The sequence below is a fragment of the Coenobita brevimanus genome, chromosome 2, assembly GCF_032717465.1.
Source record: "Coenobita brevimanus isolate Jiangsu-jjx chromosome 2, ASM3271746v2, whole genome shotgun sequence".
NCBI classification, from domain to species: Eukaryota; Metazoa; Arthropoda; class Malacostraca; order Decapoda; family Coenobitidae; genus Coenobita; species Coenobita brevimanus.
The window spans coordinates 36,045,429-36,060,327 of record NC_136955.1 but is presented as its reverse complement, the minus strand read 5'-3'; positions in this window follow the sequence as shown (position 1 = coordinate 36,060,327).

The following is a 14,899-nucleotide window of genomic DNA, read 5'->3' as shown; positions in this document are numbered from 1 at the left end:
CCAGTCTAGCTTTCTGAAATTACTTTCTAGGCATGCTGTAAAAGTCTTTGGTAAAACTGTATCTCCCTGTCGCACGCCCATCTCAATCTTAATTTTTTCCAAGTTTTTAGTAAATTGTAGCAGTTCCCTCCTTATCTATGTTTTCAAGCAATTTTATAATATTCTCATTTACTCCTTGTTCCTGCAATGAATATATAATTGCCCTATGTTGCACTGAGTCGAAAGCCTTTTCGTAATCAACAGAACCTAAGTAGAGTGGTGTATTTTATTCCATAGTTTTCCCAGATACCTTATTCATTGTGTGAAGATAATCAGTATTAGAATACCCGCTTCGGAATCTTGCCTGCTCACGAGGTTGTTTTTCTTCCAATTTTGTTGTTATTCTGTTCGTAAGGACTTTGGTGAAGAGTTTGCAGATAACTAGCAATAAGCTAATGGGTAAACAGTTGTTAGGATTTTCTGAGTCATCTTTTTTGTAAAAAGAAAATAGCTATTGCATTACACAGTGATTTGGGAATTTCCTGCTTTTTAATACGCTAAGTACATAAGTAAGCGAGTCTGTTCTGTCCTTCTACTTCTGCATCCGATAGTAAATCTGTTACTGTTCCATCTTCTTCTGAGCCCTTCCTTCTCTTCATACTTTTAAGAGAAATGTTAACTTTTTTCTGGTGTTACCTCAAGTAATTCACTTGTGTCAACTGAAACTGAAAAGTTAGCTATTTAGTACTGTTGACTTTGATATAAATAGTACAACTCATCGTAAAATTCTTCAGCTCTCATCACTATCCTATCTCTGCATTTAATGACTTCACCGTTTTTGTTTTGCACTGATTTGCCGTAATCTGTTGCTTTCCTAGTGCCATTTTATTTCGGACCTGTTTCTGACTTTTTGCTTTTTTCATGGTTTCTTTTATCTCTTCCATGTTTCTTTCTTCTTTCTTCTCTCTGTCTCTTGATAAGATTAATAAAATTCCACTCTTTCAGTTCAATCTTCTTTGTCTTTACTTTCATCTCCTTTCTTCTTCTCATGAGCTCGAGGGCCATTTCTTAATACATGTTGGCTTTGGTTGTATTAGCTTTCCCTGCTACACCTCTGCTGCTTCTCTAAGTACTTTTGTTAGTCTGTCATTCTATTCAGCAATGTCACACTTAGCACAACTTAAAGATTGTTCTTTATTTCTAACTGAAAGGATGCTTTGCTTTCGCTTGCATTTACTGGGTATAGCTTTTTATTTTCAATCACCTACTTTCTTTCATTTCTGAAGCTGAATGCAGTTGTGTAACCGACTATTCTATGGTCACTTCCTATGTTTACTTTGTTGATAACTCTGACATTTACGATCGTGTTATTTTTATTTGCTGTGGTGAAGTCAGTTTTATTCTTTGCTTGTCCATTCGAATCTCTCCAGGTCCATTCTCTGCCTGCTCTTTTGTGAAAGATTATGTTCATTATTCTCATGTTATACACTTCAGCAAAATTAACCACCATTTCAACCCCTATCATTTTTTTTCTACCATTCCATATTTTCCCATTAATGCTTTCCATTTTTTGATTTGCCAACTATTGGATTGAAATCTCTCAGGAGTAAAGTTTATGTGGTCTTTCCTTTTTCCATAATCTTGGAGATGTCATAGAATGTTTCAGTTTTTTTATCTCAGCTTTGAGACGCTGGTGCATATGCTTGTATTACTTTCAGGGTGTATCTTTTGCCTGGTCTAGTTACAATCCATGCTACTATGCCAGACACACTGCTGAATTTAACACACTGCTGAATTTAACAGTGTTCTCTGCAAGATTTCTGTTACTCTAAATTACTGTAGAAATCCCACACCACTTTCATTTTGCCTTCCTCTGTAGTAAAATAGGTGGTTGCTGTCTTGAAGATCAGTTATTTTTTTTTTCCTTTTCTGTGGATCTAATTCAGACCTACAACACCCCAACTTATGGTTTCTAATTCAGTCATTAACATATCAAGTTTGTAGTCTTCTGCAAGGTTTATTAAGTTGTATGTGTAGATCTTCATGGATTTCATTTTACTTATGTTCCGGTCTCTGATTTGCCGAGACAGTGCCTACTCACTTTCGGTGGTACATTGACCGTAACCACAGGAGGCAGTGTGGTTGGACCTTTAGTAGACGATGATCCAAAAGAGACGCCCAAGAAATCTGATCATTAATATTCATGATTGGTTGGGGGGATTGTGTCAAATAATCTCACCTCCCTGCCATATAGTTTCTGGTGCGTTGCAATTTTTGAGCCGCCTCTTTCAGTATATATCTCTATATCTATAGTGGGTCCCATGGTCCGCGCCGTCTAGGACGGTACTCTGTATATCTGCAAGGCCTTCCCTTATCCGCCACCTGGGGAAGCGCCAGGTAGCAGTGGGACCCTGTCCTTGGAGGGACACACACACACACACACACACACACACACACACACACACACACACACACACACATATATATATATATATATATATATATATATATATATATATATATATAGATAGATAGATAGATAGATAGATATATATATATATATATATATATATATATATATATATATATATATATATATATATATATATATATATATATATCCATCATCCAATCCTACATTGCCCCATGAGGAGCGTAGGAGCCCGGGGCTAGGCAGTTGGTCCTGACATTTAAGATGAGAGTGACCAGCCTCACTCATCCCTGAGTGGCATTACATGAGCAATAAACCCCAACCACCCCTTGGATATAAACCTTCACCGGCTCAGTCCGATTGGAGTGCAATAATTACCCACTAAACCACCAGGCGCCTATGTGTGTGTGTATATATATATATATATATATATATATATATATATATATATATATATATATATATATATATATATATATATATATATATATATTTATATATATATATACACAGTATATACTGGCATATTGGCAACATGCTTCCCTTTAGACAAGTCTGATTGAAAAACACATCAACTTCTGCACTGATGATATTCCAAATACTTTCAACTTACTTGATGGCAGACTTCTGCCCCTGATTTAATGCTACTACACGTATGCCAAAAAGTATTAGTAAAACACGCAGAGAAGATTATTTCCTGTATTCACAATGTTCCGTACACTATGTATATTATCAAGTGACTGGAAGTGATGGCATAATGGGTGGGTATAAATACGCTCTATGTGGATGAGGGAATCAGGCAAAGAACCAATTATAAATGAGGTAAGGGAAGAGTATGCGGGGAGGGAAGGGGTTGTAATCAGCCTATGGGAGTTAGGGAAATATTAGAGTTGTCACTACTCCTCTGCAAACTTCATACGGAGAGGAACAGGTTAAGATGGTGAGATGATCGTGAACTCTCTTGTTTATAGGTGCATCTTGGGGACCCGATCCATGATGAAGAGGGCTTGTAACACCGCCGGATTAAGGGGGGGGCCCAAGGGGCCCGGGCCCTGGGCCACCCACCAAGAGGGGGCCTCCCACCAGAGCAACTTGTGTTCATTTCATTTCGTGTTTATGCATTACATATTACAGCATTGGATGAATAGTCCCCGTTCAGTATTTCCTAACTAAAAGTGTCCTATTTATATATGAGGATTTAGGTTACCAGTCTGTGGTGTATGCCATTGGGGGAGTTGGAAAGGGGGCCTCCCTTCCAAGCGGGCCCCGGGCCTCCCACATGCTTAATCCAGCCGTGGCTTGTAATATTTGTAAGCGTCTCGTATCAGGAGCCTGCCCGATGACTTGTGTGTTCTCTTCCATCATCTTTTCTGGTCAGATGGGTATTGGCCGGGTCTTGAGTATCTTAAAGGTACTACCTTTTAGGTGAAGTGTTGTTCTTCGGCTAAGCATGTTAGTTAAGTATCCTATGTATGAAGAGAGAAGGGACTCTCAGCTACCTTGTTTACATTCAAACATATTTTGATGACTCTTCTGCAGGTCTGATGTTTGTTTCGTTGGGTTGTTTTTCAAAAGTAGGTTAGAAGTTTTCTTGTTTTTATAACACATGACCAAGTCGAGGGTGTCTTGGAGCGTGGTTGGTTTAACATATCTTCTGGTCAGCTGTTTCATTATTCTTTCTTCTGTTTTGTATTCATGATGGGCGTGGAATCTGTAAAATACTTTGGCTCGTCTCCCATCCTAATACGGTAAAATTTTTGGTTTGTTTTTATAATTTTTCTATTTCCCTCTTTACCACCCTATTAACAACTCGTTTGGAAAGCCCATTGTACTGTACACAAGGGTCTGATCGGCTCTTTCTACCTCTCGATGAGTGGCGCCCCAACCACTTGAGTGTGAGAGGGTCCTTTGACGGTGGAGACCTTGAGTCGCTGGGGCACTCGCTTTTTCCACTGAGACACGATCCTGGTTTATTGCTTTTGTATATACACTTGTGTGGAATCTGCTGGACATGCACATCCAGGAATGGGAACATGCTGTCAACACTGGATTCAGTAGTAAAAAAGATCAGAGATCTCATAGTTTCTCCTTCAGGCTTTGTAAGATTTATTTCCTGTTACTCCTAACGAAGATGTCGTCGATGTACCTGGCATATATGTCGAGTTTGTTGATGGCACTGAACAACTCTTTGTTAACCGTCCCTATGAAAAAGTTGGTGAAGAGGACTCCTAAGGGGGAGCCCGTAACTCCAACCTTCTGCCTGAACATCCATCCACAGGGACAGACGAAAGGAACCTCCTTTGTGCCGTTTTCCAGCAAGGTGTTTAGAGCAGTCTTCTGTAGGTGGAGTTTGGGGACATCATCGTCGAGGTCAAGGAGATTTACCCCGAAAATGAGTAAGCCTTACAAAACATTCAGCAAAAAATAAGGAAAACAGAATTCAGTATTTACAAATAAAAAAAAGCAACACCAATTAATACATGTATACCTGTGAGGTTGCACACACACACACACACACACACACACACACACACACACACACACCTGCCTCTGTCACACAGCACATTGTTATAACTCTATTATGCCACACATATAACTAGGATGCACCTTATACAGTACTAATTAGCCTCACAATGCCACAGCCCCGTTAATAACACACCCTGCATACACCTCATACATACATACATGTCTTTCTTGTCCTGTTCCACCTTTTTTAACATCGATAATATAGGTAACCCATTCAACAGCGACTGCACGATAGAGACATACCGAATTTGTCCATTCAGTATCTGAGAAGAGCTAAGTGATATCCTGATCTAAGCCTAGCTAGGTGTACTTGACCAGCTCCATATAAGGATACCACCGATGAGCCCAAGCAGGGAGAGATGGGGACTTGTAATCTATTGTCCGGATTGAAGGTGTTGTATTGCTCTGCGCAAAGTATGTAGGTGTTTCTTCACTACTGGTGTTGGAGTGTCTGGAGGTGGAATGTTCCTGAAGACAGACTAAGAATATTTGTGTGGTTATTGTTTTATGTGACTATGTGTGTTGTGAGGCTCTGTCATATAATGATTAAGGTGTTGTGTGTTAATGCAGGTTGCCACATAACATTTTGTCCTTATAGCTAGATATTCCTCAAAAGGTAAGAATTGAGTGTCATAATGTGTGCTGTGGAAGTGGTTTTTGGTACAGCCTTTCATGACGTATAAAGCGCTGTTCTGTATGGTCCACAAAGTGTTGTAGTGAGTGTTTGAAGGTATGGTGACCCAAGCTGGGGAGGCAAAGGATGTCACTTACTTAATGTTGCTTGCACAGTAGAATTATTTTCTTCAGAATCTGTCCCTGTAATTGTCGTAAGTGTACATAGCTTGGAGGTGCACCGCCTCTTGATGTCTTGTATGTGGTTACTATAAGTAAAACCAGAGGTATTTCATTAGCGTTATCGAGTAAGAAGAGTGAATTGCTGTGGTCCAGATGAGACCCATCAATAAAATGCACCTTTATTTATTGATTTACCGATTGATTTACAAATCTTGGGAGTAGACTAGTGCACCAGTCGAACAGGGCGGTATTCCCAAGGTGGATGAAAAGCTGATGATTGGGATGGCTGGAGTCCTGGTTTCATCAGCCCGTGGGACTAGCTTCTGACCATCCCCTTTGTTACTGTAACACAGAGAGTAGGCCAATAATAATCTCTTATATAACTTCCAATAAGTTTCAACACCAAACTACATGCACAATGCACACTACACTTCCTATTACAGACTCAAAAATTGGCATCTCAGCACCCAGCCTCAGAGTCCCCAGCGGCGGCGGGGTGCCCATAAAAGCACCCCTCCCCTCCCCACCATCCGCAAGTCTCCCGGTGACACCCAAGAGAGGTGCTTGGAACCACTGACTCAGTTCCTGTTCATTTCTGCTACATTCGTGGTCTCTCTCAAATTTTCTCTGTTGAACATCACCTCACATACTCTAAACCTAACCTATTCCTACTAACTGAGACTCAGCTATCTGAAGCAAATTATAGCAAACTCTTCACTGTATCCTCCTACTTTGTCTATCTCACTTCAAAGTAGAGCTGGCTGTTCTTTGTGTGTACACACACACATACATACATATATATACATATATATATATATATATATATATATATAACATCTCATCTCACCTCATCAGCCGTTTGAGTGTCCACTGCAGGACCGGCCTATCCCGACCGAAGTGGGAACGATACAGCCAATGTATCTCTACCAAGTGGCTTGGGCTGTCTGGTAGAGATTGTATATAGGGTGTGAAGTGCTTGTAAGTGTAATTGTAGTGTTGGAGTGGCTTTGGATGTGTGTGTAGTCTATGAACCAAGTGTAATCAGCCCACACAGCCGACTGGGTGCAAGCACACTTTATAGAATGCGACACTGCTTCAACCACAGCACCCCTTGTGTCCGCCAATGCAGTACGTGGCCAGAAGAATGCTCCCAAAGTTTATTTATCACCCTGGCGGGGCGCGAACCCTCGATCTTCAGTGTACGAAAACGAACACTTTACCACTGTGACTATATATATATATATATATATATATATACACTTCATGAGCCGTTTGAGTATCCAGTGCAGGACCGGCCCATCCCGACCGAAGTCGGGACGATACAGCCAATGTATCCCTACCAAGTGGCTTAGGCTGTCTGGTAGAGATTTTATGTAAGGTGAGAAGTGCTTGTAAGTGTAATTGTAGAGTTGGAGTGGTTCTGGATGTGTGTGGAGTCTGTGAACCAAGTGTAATCGGCCAGTGCAAGCCAACTGGGTGCAAACATACTTTACAGTATGCGACATTGGTTCAACCACAGCACCCCTTGTGTCTGCCAAGCAGTACATGACCAGGAGAACGCTCCCAAAGTTTATTACTCTGGCGGGGCGCGAACCCTCGCTCTCCAGTGTACGAAAACGCACACTCTACCACTGTACCACAGAGGGTCCATATATATATATATATATATATATATATATATATATATATATATATATATATATATATATATATATATATATATATATAATCTCATCTAATCAGCCGTTTGAGTGTCCGCTGCAGGACCGGCCTATCCCTACCGAAGTGGGGACGATACAGCCAATGTATCTCTACCAAGTGGCTTAGGTTGTCTGGTAGAGATTGTATGTAGGGTGAGAAGTGCTTGTAAGTGTAAATGTAGTTGTAGTGGCTTTGGATGTGTGTGTAGTCTGTGAACCAAGTGTAATTGGCCAGCACAAGCCGACTGGGTGCAAGCATACATTACAGTATGCGACATTGGTTCAACCACAGCACCCATGTTGTCTGCCAAGCAGTACATGGCCAGAAGAACACTTCCAAAGTTTATTACCCTGGCGGGGCGCGAACCCTCGTTCTTCAGTGTACAAAAAAGCACGAATTTTATATATTGTTTTGTGGTACAATTACACTAACAAGCACTTCTCACCTTACATACAGTCTCTACCAGACAGCCTAAGCCACTGGGTAGAGATACATTGGCTGTATCGTCCCTGCTTCGGTGGGGATCGGCCGGTCCTGCAGTGGACCTCAAAGGCTGATGATGATTATATATATATATATATATATATATATATATATATATATATATATATATATATATCCAGTGTAGTTATTCCCTATTTCTACTGACTATGAAAAACTTCATTGACTATCTTACATGTCACATGGAACACATCCTATCAATTTCTTCATTTTATGAAATCTCTATTCTGGGCGAGTTCAGTGTTCACCACCACCTTTGGCTCTCCTCTCCTTTCCCTAATCCACCTGGTGAACAAGTTTACATCTTTTCTATCCTTAATGACCTGGAGCAGCTTGTGCAGCACCTTACCCCTAATCTTGACTGCCTTGGAAAGAGTTCCAACATACTTGAGCTTTCCTTACAGCTAATCGTTCTGCTTAAGCTCTTATTCTTTTCTTCCTATTGGTCTCCTACAATCACAGCCTTATCACCTTAAACTGTCCTACTGCACCAGTAAGGTCAGTGGACCCTCTTATGGAGCAGGTGTGGCTCTATGTTGCTGTTAATTAGAGACTTCTCCAGATCCTGTTTCAGAAATCTGCCACTAGGTTCGCTTCCGTCGCCCAGCTCTGATGCGGGGTAGGCACTTAAAAAGTAGCCAGTGCTTAATAAATTTTGGCACAAAGTAAAACACGTCAAAACATATTTTACTCATCAAAGTACCCAGATGGCATGATATGCTACAAAGAAATTACAATATGAGAGCCCTTTGATTATATATACTGTAATGTACTATAAGTGTCATTTTGTAAACTCAGGTTTCATCAGTTTACTTATCTCTGTAAGCATATCATAGAGATAAAACCTAGGCAATTTTACTAGAACCATCAATAAAGCAAGATAACAGGGATTAAAATATTTCTCATTCGTTAGTATCCACAAAAGAAAATAGATGTGTACTGTAGCCGCATATTTAGCAGCACCTTTGGATATGCTCCCCTGCCCGACGGATGACTTTTCTTAACAATATGGACCTGTTGGACGTCTTGGTCATCTTAGTAACCAAAGTCTAACACAAATAATTTTTTTTAATGTTTCCCTGGCTCCATTGCACAGTTTAGAAAGTTTACACTTCAATTCCTCGTACTCTGGTATGGTTATAGTGTCGTACAGCACCACCGTTTGTTTGGATTAATATGGCTGAACCAGGCTGATTCACTATGCAATCGTTCAGTACATTATTTTCAGTGGAACAGCTTACTTCTTTAAAGCATGCTAAAACACACACATCAGAAGTCTGAAGGTAATCTTTTACTAACTGCACACGATTTATTCATATATATGTAAATAGACAGAAAACTATTTTAGTCCCCAAGCTAAGATTCTCTGAAAGCCTAGTTATTCTTTCTTTACAGGTTTATATATATGTGCTTGATTGAATAGGAAAAAATATTCCCATAAATAGCAATATTATTCTAAACTTAGTATTAGGCACAATTTCACAGGTCTTTAAACCCCGCAAAAATATTTAATCGAGGCTGGGCGACGCTAGACTACCTGGTGGCAGACCTCTGAAACAGGGTTTGGTGAAGCCTCTAATTGAGAAGCTTTCAGGCAGTAGTTCTTTGATTTTCTTTGGAATGGTTAATGATTCCATGGCCAAGAGCGATGTCAGTGTGCCTCACGCATTATGGACGGTATTTGCTCAGGCGTGGAAGCATATATTCCTTTTTCTTATCTAGTGACTAATGCAAAAAAAAATACTTTATTCACGGTATTTCTAATGCTGTCCATAAAAAGGAGAAAGAATACAAAATGTTCTGGAGCCAACCCATCCCTGACTCTCATCTCTTTAATGTTTTTGCCCAGAATTGTGCTTAGTCTGTCCTTCGCATTGATAAAAATAATTTCATTCGAACTAAATGCTCTGAACTTTTTGACTTACGTTCTTCCTGCTTGTTCTGGCACCTTGGTAAGAACCATCCTACAACTTTAGTTCATAATTTTTCCCTCTCTTTTCTATTGTGATGGCTCTGAAACTGTTTCTTCTACCGATAAAGCAGAACCTTTATCGAACTTTCATCTCTCATTCCATCTTAGATGGTTTCGGTGCTGTTCCTCCATCACCTCACCCCCCCCCTCTGACTTCCTCATGGATGACATTAAAATTTCGTCAATTGATGAACTTTCTACCATCACTGGCCTCAATACTAACAAAGCATGTGGACCTGATGGGTTCCCTCCTGTTGTCCACAACCACTGTTTCTGTGAATACACCATACCTAGGTAAACTCTTTCACTTTCGTCTGTCACCTTGTATCTTTCCTACTTGCTGGAAGTTTGCTCTCATTCAGCCTGTCCCAAAGAAGGGTGACCATTCCCAACCTTCTACTTTTCGCACAACTGCTTTAACGTCCTGTATTTCTAGAGCCTTTTAAATCTATCTATCTATCTACTGCGAGACGCCTCAAGCCCGTAAGGGGTGGCCACAAACAAATCGACTCCACGTCGCCCTGTCCAATGCCACTTCACTGCCTTGCTCCCAGCTCACACCCCCCTCTCTCACATACCTCTCCACTTCATACCTCCATCTCATCCTTGGCCTCCCCATCCCTCTCCACCTCACTTGCATACACTTTCCACGTTAGCCTCTCGCTCTCAATCCTCTCCACATGGCCAAATCACCCCAGTGTACTTCTCCTAATGCTTTCTATCACATCCTCATCCACGCTACAGCGCTCCTTCACTTCCTCATTTGTCAGTCTGTCTCTCCATGTAATTCCACATTCTCCTCCCAGATAACTCATTTCCACTCTCTCATTCTTGACCTGTATCTCTCCAACAAGGTCCAAATTTCACTTCCATACGTTAGAGTTGGTACCACAATACTGTCATGCAGTGACTTTTTTTTTACTTCCATGGTCACTTCCTTTTTCCCTATCACTGCTTTCAAAGAACCAGCAACCTTTCTTCACTGCTGTACCCTTTGAAGCACTTCACCCTCTAAACTTCCATCGTTACTCATCACACTACCCAAGTACTTTAACGCACTCACATTTTCCATTTTCTCCTCATCCAGCCTCATTGTACCTTCAGTGACTTCATTTCTCTCAAAGACCATAACTTTACGCTTCCCTACATTCACCCTCAGATTCCGTTTCTTACAACAAACTCCCAAACTCATTAATCAAGCCTTCCACTTCCCCTTCGTCTTCACTTAACAATACAGTAGGCTATCATCTGTAAACAGTAGTAAAAGGGAGTTTCCAAACGGTGTCCTCTCTTATTAGGGTCGCTCCAACATCCACTGCCCTACATTGTATCTCTTTTATAGTCCCATCCATATACAGATTGAACAACTATGGGGACATGACACATCGGTGTTTCAATCCAACATTTAGATAGAAAAATTCACTCAGCTGATGATCTGTGATTAAAATTAAAATCAAAGCACATTTCCCATCACAACTTCCTTTCCGATCATCAACATGGGTTCTTCCAGGGAACTCCACTTGCGATCTCCTCTCCTTCCTTTCAGACTCCTGGCCATCCTCCTTTCGGGACTTTGACGAAACTTTTGCCATGGCATTTGACACATCAAAGGCTTTCGATCGAGTCTGGCACAAACCTTTAAAATCTAATCTGCCCTCTTATAGTTTCTATCGTTCTGTGTGTGCCTTCATCTCTAGCTTCCATTCTGGTCGTTCTATGGTTTTTGTTGTAGACGGCCATCGTTTTTCTCATAGAGTTATCAGTAGTGTTGTTCCTCATGGTTCTGTCCTATTACCAACTCTCTGCTGTCTAATCATCAATGACCTTCAAAGCTCTACATCTGACCCTATGCACTCATACACGTACACAGATGACTCCACCCTTCACCTTTCTATCTGCTCCTCGCAGCTTCCATTTCAGCAGTTACTTGAACATGCATGGTGATGAGGCTACAGGACACCTAATGTCTGACCTGACTCATATCTCTGGTCAAGGTCAAGGTAATCGTGTTTTTAATGCATCAGAAACTCAGTTCTTGCATCTTCCAACCCATCAAAATCTTTAAAAGAGGTACCCTTTAATTTTTACCAATATCCTACACCTTCCTGCTTCACATCTAAAAATACTTGGGGTTTCATTCTCTTGGGATGTATCTCGGAAAGATCATATTACCTGTCATTGAAAATCTGCATCCAAGAGATAGGTGTGGTAATCCCATTCCGTGAATTCTTCAATCCTGCATAGTTGTTGACTTTATACAGGGGTATTATTCACTGTCAGATCATATGATTGTGGTATGCAAGATCAAGCTGAGATGAGAAAGATGGACCAGGAGAGAGAAGAGCAGTCAGGGAGAAAGACTGAAAATCGAAAAGTTGAGGATCAAAGAAATAGCTGAAAACAAGACTAAAGTAGGGGAGGAGCTGGAATTCGTGAAATGGAATGAAATGGAACTGGACGGCCTGTGGAATGCATACAGGGATTGCTTAGCTAGGAATGCTAAAAAGGTGTGTGGTGTGGTAAGAGTAACAACAAAGAAGAAATGTACGGCATGGTGGTATGAAGAGGTTAAGAGAGCAGTGGAGGAAAAGAGGAAGAAGTGGCTAGAGTGGTTACAGGACAGGGGTTCAGTTCAAATAAGATCTGAATATACTGAGAGCAAGAAGCACGTAAAGAGACTAGCGAAGAGGAAAAAGACAGAGGTAAATGATGATCTACGAAGATAAATGAATGCAAATCACTCTGAAAATAGGAAGTTGTTCTGGAAAGTGGTACGGAAATGTAGAGGAACAGCAGAAAGAAATTTGAAAGTGTGAAGGATGTACGTGGTAGATTAATAACCCATGAGGATGAAGTAAGGACCAGATGGAAAGAGTATTTTGAAAACCTGATGCATGGGAACAGAAAAAGTACAGCCACTGTAAACATGATTGGTTTAGGAGGCGTGCAGAGAAGGAATGTAGTGATAGGAAACGTAACATTCGCACAGGTGATGAACGCTGTAAAACGGCTGGAAAATGGGAATGCAGCTGGGGTTGATGAGGTGTATGCAGAGATGATTAAGTGTAGTGGAGAGAGCGGCATGAAGTGCTTGTTAGAGATATGTAAGAAGGCATGGATGATTGAAGCTGCGCCAGAAGAGTGGTAAAAGACTGTACAAAAATAAAGGTGAGGGAAGTGAGTGTTGGAATGTGGCATAAGTTTATTGAGTGTGGTAGGGAAGGTATGTGGAAGAATTACTATGGAGAAAGTAAGAGAGATATCAGAAGTTCTGGTGAGCGATGAACAGGGTGGCTTTCGGAGTGGCAGAGGATGTGTGGATCAAATATTTGCAGTGAGACAGATAGTTGAGAAGGCTTGTGAGAAGGACTACAAGGTGTTTATGGCATTCAAGGATCTGGAAAAAGCATGCAACAAAGTAGACAGAGAAAGATTGTGTAAGGTTTTGCGCATGTACAGTGTTGATGGTAAGCGGCTAGGTGCCGTCAAGAGTTTTTATGATGGCAGTGAAGCATGTATAAGGGTAAATGGGCATCTAAGTGAATGGTTCACGATCGTTGTGGGCGTGCAACAAGGTTGTGTGATGTCCCCATGGTTGTTCAATATATATATGGATGGGGTGATGAGAGTAAAAACACAAGGAATGGAGAGGGGGATGACGTTGGTAATAAATGGTGGTGGATGGACTATCTCAAATTTGTTGTATCTCAAATTTGTAGTACTACTTGCAAATACTGGACAAGAACTTGTTAGACTAGTGCAGAATTTTCCTGATGTCTGTGAGCGTCGTGCCTCGAGTGTAAATGTAGAAAAGAGTATAGTGATGTTTACCGAGAGAGAAGGTGACTCCCAGTGTGATGTTACAGTACATGGTGGGAGACTGGAATTGGTGAGAGAGTTCATGGGTACAGTGACAGAAACGAGAGGAATGTGTGGAAAAGAAGTGGAAAGGTTTGTGACACAAGGAAGGAAAGTAGCTGGTGCAATGAAGGCCTTGATAAGAAACAGAAGACTGAGTGTTGCAGCTGCACGAGGCTTACATGAAGGAGTGTTAGTGCCAGCTTTAACAAATGAATGTGAGACTATGGCTTGGCAAGAAAATGAAAAGTCAAGAGTGAAAGCAGTGGAGATGGGACTGCTGAGGAATGAATGTGATGTACAGAGGGTGGGTAGGATACGAAAAATAATGTGATGCGTGAAAGATGTGAAGTGGGGAAGTCCGTGGACAGCAGAATCGAAGAGGGAATACTGAGATGGTATGGTCATTTGGAGAGAATGGATAATAATAGAGTGGTGAAAAGGGTATATCTGAGCGAATCTGAAGGAGGGAGGAGGCGAGGTAGGCCAAGGAGAAGGTGGAGGGATATGGTGGATGAGTGTGTGAAGAAGAGAGGTTTGGAAGTCAGTGAGTCTAGGGTACTGACAAAGTATTGAGCTGGCTGGATGAATATTGTGAGGGGATTCGGCACTCCTTTTTAACGTGACAGCGTCCGGATTGACTATTGGATACGTTTATGTGAAGCTACAGAACGTGGTCAATGTTTTTTGGCGTATCAGATAGAGCCAGGATGCAGGGGACTTGAATGGTGAGAGAATGGAAGCTTGGCAAGGTGGATTTGGGCAAATTTGGCTTGTCTGGACGTTGCTTCTCCTCACCCTGCCCTAGGGTGGGAAAGGAGGTCCAGATGATGAGGTCCAGATGATGTTCGCCACCATTAGAGTAGAACTCTCATGTGTTGGGAGGCTCCCGACATACAGCTTCTTCTAAAAATGGTGGAGTCAAAGACATTTCGTCTCATTAACTGTCCACCTCTTACTGGCTCCCTTCAGCCTCTGTCTATTCACTGCACTGATACATCTTTATCTCTTTTCTATCACTATTCAGTGGACATTGCTCATCTAGACTGTCTGCTTGCGTCCCTCTACCACCATGGCGAGTACGTAACAAACGTCTAACACCAAACTCTCATCCCCTTTCTGCCCAGCTCTCTACT